This window comes from Peromyscus eremicus, chromosome 3, assembly GCF_949786415.1.
Source record: "Peromyscus eremicus chromosome 3, PerEre_H2_v1, whole genome shotgun sequence".
Classification (NCBI taxonomy): Eukaryota; Metazoa; Chordata; class Mammalia; order Rodentia; family Cricetidae; genus Peromyscus; species Peromyscus eremicus.
In genome coordinates, this window is record NC_081418.1 from 146807216 (window position 1) to 146814927 (window position 7712).

The 7712-nt window shown below is 37.7% G+C and overlaps 1 non-coding gene across 1 annotated transcript; it reads right to left on the reverse strand.

Moving 5' to 3' along the window:
- Positions 1–3978: 3978 nt before the first annotated feature.
- Positions 3979–4081, reverse strand: LOC131907510 (U6 spliceosomal RNA). Its single transcript, XR_009378419.1, has one exon. It is a non-coding gene; the product is annotated as a U6 spliceosomal RNA (small nuclear RNA).
- Between the last annotated feature and the right edge of the window lie 3631 nt (positions 4082–7712).

A 7712-nucleotide genomic window follows, 5' to 3' on the forward strand; every position in this document is an offset into this window, starting at 1 on the left:
CTCTGACTCCTTACCACCTCTCTGGGCTTTGTCCACTGCTGGGGCAGGCCCCTCGCAGTCAGGCACTCTGGAACACACCTGTAATCTCAATACTCAGGTCGCTGATGCAAGAGAATTGTGAACTCAAGGCCAGCCTGAGTTAAAGAGGAACACCAAGGGCAGCCTGGGCTATACAGGAAGACCTGTCTCAAAGCGAAGATCCATTTATTCTAACATCTCCCTCCTGTAAGTATTACTTCTTTTTAATTGGGAAATCTTTGAGCTTTTTTTTTCTTTTGTCATGATTTCTGGGATTTTGATTAAGGTATTCTTTGGTATGTTTTCCTTCTGTAATTCCTTGAACTGTTAAAACAATAGTTTTCCACATGTTTCTATTTATAATAAATGATAAGATCTTTGTATATGGTAGCAGTTTTCTATTGCTATCTTTTAATATGATAATGCACACTTGTCTTCAAATTCATCATTGTGTTCTCTGACATGTGTATTATGAATTACCCTGTTTAAAAAATCTTTTCATCTAATCTTATTTTTATATATTTAAGATATTTAGAATTTACATTTGATTTTGTGTTTGTTTCTTATTTAGATTCCATCCATCTTTGTGCATAGTTTCCACTTATCTTACTTAATTATATAGATTAATTTATTTAAACTGAGTCAAAATCTGGAGTTTATATACTTAATTTTTCTCTCAGTCTGATTCCATTGATTGGTTTTTCTCTTGGCAGCATTTTCCCTTGTTTTGTTTGCCATTGTATCCTTCCCCCTCCTCTCTCTCTCTCTCTCTCTCTCTCTCTCTCTCTCTCTCTCTCTCTATCTCTCTATCTCTCTATCTCTTTCTCTCTCTTGTGTGTGTAGTGTGTGCGTGTACGTGTGTGTGTGTGTGTATGTGTGTGTGTGTGTGTGTGTGTGTGTGTGTGTGTGTGTGTGTGTGTTGTATATCTGTGTTCAAGATGGGATCTTACTAAATAGCACAGCCTGGCTTATGTATGAACTACATAACTTTGCTCCCAAGTGCTGACGATTGTAGCTTGAGCCACCACATCTAGAGAACATAATTGTCCACTAATTCAAAATGTTAGGTTAAATAATAGTTGTCAATATAGTATATATAACTTGCACCTGCTTGGTTTTGTTTTATAATTATAGTTCATATTCTATTTTTTAAATCAGTTTATATTGTGGGAAGCTGAGAGACAACATAGACATTGGTTAAAACCATTAGTTTTGTGTTCTTTTCCACTGATTTCATATAGATGTGAAATACCCCAAATAATGAGCTCATGTTAGCAAGTGTTTAGTATGCAGCTTAGAACTCTGGATCTTTTCTTATTATTTGTATTAGTTAATTTTGGTTATCATGATAAAATACCATGGCCAAAGGCAACTCAGGGAAGAAATAATTAGTTTTGACTTACATTTTCACAGGAAGAGCCCATAATGGTGAAGGAGGGATGGCAGTAGCCATGTGGCTAGCCTAAAGAGCTGAGAGATTGCATCTTAACTACACCTGAAAAGCAGAAAGATAGAACTGGTAATTATGGGAGTCTATAAGCTCTCAAAGTCATATTCTGTGATGTACTTCCTCCAGTAATACACCACACCTTAAAGGTTCCATAACATCTTCACAAGGTGCCTCTAACTGGGTATCAGATGTTCAAAAGCATGAGCCTATGGGGTCATTTCTCATTCCAACCACAGTAGTGTTTCCCTTGCACCATAAACCCCAGGAAAGGCTCCTTGAGATTCTTTTTTAAGCTTCTTATTTCTCCAAAGAAACTCTCTTATTTCTTGTTATTTGTTTTGAGATTCATGGGATTTCAATTCCAGAACATGTATTTATCATATATGCCTTTTAGTGCTTAGATTACTTTCTGCATTGATCAGGAAGCTTTCAGCAGAGTAGATCTCTTCCTCGGAAAACTTCTGGGTGAGTTAATTTAGTCTTTATATTATTCAAATCATAAAAATCCCCAAATGGTAGGCTATTCAAATATTCAAGCTTTCTTATCTGTAATCTTAAATATTTGGAGTCAGTATAATATACAGTTTTAATCTCTTTCCATAATTATCTATGGGAAAATCATAAAGGTCTATGAAAGTTCAAATTTCAATACTGCCTGATAATTTTATAGAAACAGAATTCCAGCTGCAACAACCAATGCAACCAAGGCTGCCTTTCCAGTAAGACATCTACCCAGGAGACCTCACTTCTGTTAAGACCACTCCAGACAATGTTCTCTGTCTTTTGAATACTTCCTTCAGACAAGATAAGACTCTGAACACCAGTTGACACCAGTCAGCTATAATTATTATCAATAGTTATTCCTGTTCAGGACTGGAAACGGAGAAACTCTCCAGTGACTCAACAAAAGTATCTGTGGTCAGTGTAATGTGAGGGCTGTGATTTAGGGAACTAGATGCTGTGCACACACAGGATTTTTTGTTTGTTTGTTTGTTTTGTTTTGTTTTGTTTTCGAGACAGGGTTTCTCTGTGTAGCTTTGCGCCTTTCCTGGAACTCACTTGGTAGCCCAGGCTGGCCTCGAACTCACAGAGATCTGCCTGCCTCTGCCTCCCGAGTGCTGGGATTAAAGGCGTGCGCCACCACCGCCTGGCCACACACAAGATTTTAATATAAGCACAGTATGACGTATCCCTTTTCTAGTTACATACGCAGGATGTTTCTTAGTCTTTTGGGTTGATCAAAGGCCTTCTTCTACATCCTTGCCATAAATAACGCAATAAGAGATTTACTCAATAGTCTTTTTCTATCTAGTTCTGGTCTTTAAAACATTTGAGATTTATTTATTTACTTATAAAGTTTTGTGTGCATGTGTATTTTGGTGCATAAGTCTGTGCAGTGCCCACAGGTGCCAGTAGATGGCACCATATCCCCAGAAACTGGAGTTGTGAACTACCATGTCGGTGCTGGAAATTTAACATGAGTCCTCTGCAAGATCAGCCAGTGCTCTTAACCACTGAGCAGTCTCTCCATACCCTTATTTCTTGTTTTCACCATGAGTAGAAAGGGCTGAGTAGGTTGTTCAAGGAGAATAAGAAATCTTAAAGCTTTCAATTCCAGACCCACCCAAAGAGCAATAAGGCATTGGAAGCACTCTAGAGAGCTGTCAGGAGTATAAATGATAGAGATCTGCCTATGAAAGACAAGAGGTTATGAAGAGCATAAATCAAAGTCTGCAAGCTCCTGTCGCTGGAAGATTTATTGAGGGTTACCAACTGTTCAGAGCTAAGGGTTGTAACAATTGTAGTGTAGGGTATGCAGTGCCACCTGCTGGATGCTGATGGCATGAAAAGCAAAGGGCAACAAGCCCCTGTGCTGATATATTGTGTACCCTAGTAAAGCTTGCATGAGGATTAGAAGACAGAGCCAGCCACTAGATTAAACACAGATGCCAGGCAATGACTCCTTTAATCCCAGCACTCCAGAGGCAGAGATCCATCTGTATCTCTGTGAGTTCAAAGCCACCCTGGACTACATGAGATTGACTCAGTCTAGGAGAGAAACAGAGCCAGGCAGTGGTGGCACATAACTTTAATCCCAGTATTTGGGAATCACATGCTTTTAATCCCAGCACTAGGGAAGTTGAGACAGGAAATGATATGGGTGGCTGGAGAAAGGTATATAAGGCATGAGGAGACAGGAACTAAAGTCTTTCATCTGAGGAAAGCTTTGCAGACTGAAGAGTCCTAGAGGTAAGAGGTGGCTTGTTCCTTTGTCTCTCTGATCTTTCACCATTCACCCTAATATCAGGCTCTGGGTTTTTTATTAAAAAACTTATTAGAAATTTGTGTTACAAGCCCCTGACCTAGGCAGCTGGAGTTGTAGATGTCTGGCTTTTTATATGAAAGTGTTAATTGCAGAGTCATTGGTCTGGCTTGGGGCCTCTGTTTTCTGCCACACCATTGATGCTAGGTCCTTACTGGGACTCCTTTTGGACATCCTGTTGTTGCCCTAAAATATGAAATGCTACGCAAATTTGTGTGTCATCCATGTGCAAGGATCATGCTAATTTTCTTTGTTGTGTTCCAATTTTAGTATATGTACTGCCAAAGTGCATACAAAATTTAAGATAATTTTTAATTTTTCCTCTACTTTTCAATTTTATTAGCCATTGTTTATTCTGCTAATTTGCTGGTAAGCTTGCTTTAATTTATATGCAATAGATGGCTTTGGATTTCATTCACAACATTTTATAATGTCAAATCATTTTTCTTATGTTCATGTTTTGTTGTTGTTTGTTTTTGCTCTTTTGAGGGAGCCCGCTCTTCAGATGTCAAATAAATCATAAATGGAGGCTTATTTTTATTTATAAATGCCTGGCCTTAGCTTGGCTTGTTCTTGCCAGCTTTCCTTAAATTATCCCATGTACCTTTTGCTTCTGGGCTTTTCCCATTCTCTTACTTCTGTAAATCTTACTCTTACTCCACGGCTTGCTGTGTAGCTGGGTGGCTGTCCCCTGATGTCCTCCTCTTCTCTGGCTCCTTCTTTTCTCTCTTCTTTCTCTCTCATTCCTCCATATTCTATATATTCTCTCTGCCTGCCAGCCCCACCTATCCTTTCTCCTGCTTTGCCACTGGCCATTTAGCTCTTCATTAGACCATTAAGTGTTGTAAAAAACACAGTAACACAGCTTCACAGAGTTAAACAAATGCAACATAAACAACAGTAACACACCTTAAAATAATAATCCCCAATATTTCCCCATTTTTTCTAAACAAAAATGAAAGGTTTTAGCTTAAACATAGTAAGACTGTATATATACAATAAGAACAATTATCAAATAAAGATTACATTCATAATGTACTGAATTCCAATTCATTTGTGTCTGGTAAATTTAAAGAAAATACTCCATAATCCACCCTATCTTAGTAAATCCAAAATTTTATACCTAAATTACTTTCTATTATATCTAAGGAAAACTGCAGCTACAGCTATCTAGTCTTCAACTCTATCAAAGGCCTAAAATGGGTACAATATTATATGAGTAAATAAAAAGTGCATTGCAAACAACCTCTGAAAACTCTAGAAATTATGGAGACATCTGACTGCCTGGATAGTCACCCATATTTCCTCTGCAACGTTGGGGCATCCATCTTCAGCCTACAGGTCCATAGTACGTGGCAGACTTTTCAATGAATCAGGAAATTTGAAAGACTGTCCCACCTGTATTGGCAAAGTTTGTTGGTCACTTTCCTCTGTGTCCTGCAGAATGTCTGGCAGTTTCTTCTGTGAAGCAGGAACCAACCAATCTTGTTTTGGCAAAGTATAGTGGTCACTTTCCAGTGGATCCTGCATGTCAACATACTGTCAAGCAGTCCAGGCAAGAGCAACTTCTTGCACAAATGTCTAGCCTTGCCACATTGAAAGAAAACTCCAGAAGGAATTTCTTCAATGCCCATCATCTCTGAAGTAAGTTGGTGCTGCCAAGAGCAGATGTGTCTTATTATCATGAAAAACCTTAGGTTAACAAAACATTTTAAATAGCATATTCTGTAGGTATTTGAAAGTTTTGAAGACCATCTATCTATCTAAAATATATCTCTGTATGATCTGGAAAGCATATCTAACATATCTACAATTGTGATTATTATAAATAACTAATCACTAACCTATGTTTCCTGATTATCCTATGTAGTTTATAATAATAGCCTTCAAACACTAGAAATTTTTCTTACATTTTTAAATGAACTGCATAGGCACAATATCTTAAACAAGAATATATATATATATATATATATATATAGTGTTAATAAAATAACTTTGAATTTGTATCAATGTACTACATTCCCCTATATGATAACACACATCCACAACCCACCAAATAACCAAAAGCCTCCAATACTTCAATATTTGGTAATGTGGACGTTGTGTGCTCTCTAAACTGCTTCCTGCTGGCTCTGTATGAAAAATCTTTAGGGTCCCAGAGAGAAAATTTTGAAACAATGACTAAGTCCTGGGAAAATATCACCTGTCAAGATTCAGAAGGTCTTTCTTTGATAAAACCTGATCAATATCATTCCTGAAGAAATCTACAACCTCTTGTCTCCTGTGGGAACAAAGCTCCAAAGCATTTTTTATTTCTATTTGAAAAATACATTTTTTGATTTCTTTTTTAAAGTTAAGATAGTCCTAAAGTGTCTAGGAAGGTTCAGTTTTGTAGTCCTCACAATCCTATGTCTCTAAGTAGCTGTTGTTTGCTTCTCAACATTCCAAAAATTCAAAATCAACACAAAAACATACAGGATCTAGACTCCCTGTGTATTTCCCATCTTACGTGTTTTTTCTTTTATATTACTTTTAGTCTCTTTATAGACTTTATTATTTCTAAACTATTTATTTATTTCCATAACTGTTCATACCCCTTTTCTTTTTTTCTTAAGGCTATGCATACTGTAAAATATACTGGAACCTGTTTAGGGGTTTCTTTCCATCTGGACTTCTTTTACTTTGCATCATTTAGCCTTTTATTTTTTTTGACTGTGTGAGCAAACCTTTAAACTATATCCTCCATGTGCAGCTCCTAGCTGGCTCTGCCAGCTTCTCAGGTCATGAAAGCAAGGCCTAAAGCTCAAGGACTGGTCAGAGGTTTATGTCCTAGAACTGTATTCAACCTTCCTAGAGTTCTAGAATGCTGATGCTTGCACTGTGGCAGGTGTTTTTACTTAGTTTTTTTCCTGTGGCTACTTAGTGTATTAGTTGTTCAAGGGCTCATCAGCAGGCAGAAACACTTAAAAATGCCATATCCGCTTTTTTTTTAAGCTTTCTCAGGCACTATGGAAATTTGAGCCCCATGTTGGGTACCAAATTGTTAGTGTTTGTTTTTTACTCTTTTGGGGGGCTGTCACAAAGCTCCTGAATAAATTACACACAGAGGCTTATACTTAATTATAAATGCCCAGCCTTAGCTTGGCTTGTTTCTTGCCAGCTTTTCTTAACTTTAAATTATCCTGTCTATCTTTTGTCTCTGGGCTTTTCCCATTCTTACCTGTAAATCTTAATCTTGTTCTGTGGCTTGCTATGTAGCTGTGTGGCTGGCCCTTGATGTCCTCCTCCTTCTCTAGCTATTTAATGTTTTCTTTTCTCCCAGATTTCTCCTTCTATTAATTCTTTCTGCCTGCCAGCCCCACCTATCGTCCTTTGTCCTGCCTTCCCATTGGCCATTCATCACTTTATTGGACCATCAGGTATTTCAGACAGTCACAGTAACACAGGCTCAGAGTTAAACAAATGCAACATAAACAAAAGTAACACACTTTAAAATAATATTCTCCAAAAATCTTTATTTTTTTATTATGTGGTAATTGCACCACCATCTGTATAACCTGTAACATATAACATGTCAAAGTATTTAAAGATCAATAACATAATTACACACTATATTGCTGTGGATATCGTTCTGTATAAATAAAACACTGATTGGCCAGTGGCCAGACAGGAAGTGTAGGCGGGACAAGGAGAGAGGAGAATTCTGGGAAGTGGAAGGCTGAGTCAGGGAGACACTGCCAGCCACCGACATGACAAGCAGCATGTGAAGATGCTGGTAAGCCACAAGCCATGTGGCAAGGTACAGATTTATAGAAATGAGATTTAAGATATGAGAACAGTTAGCAAGAAGCCTGCCATGACCATACAGTTTGTAAGCAATATAAGTCTCTGTGTTTACTTGGTTGGGTCTGAGCAGCTGTG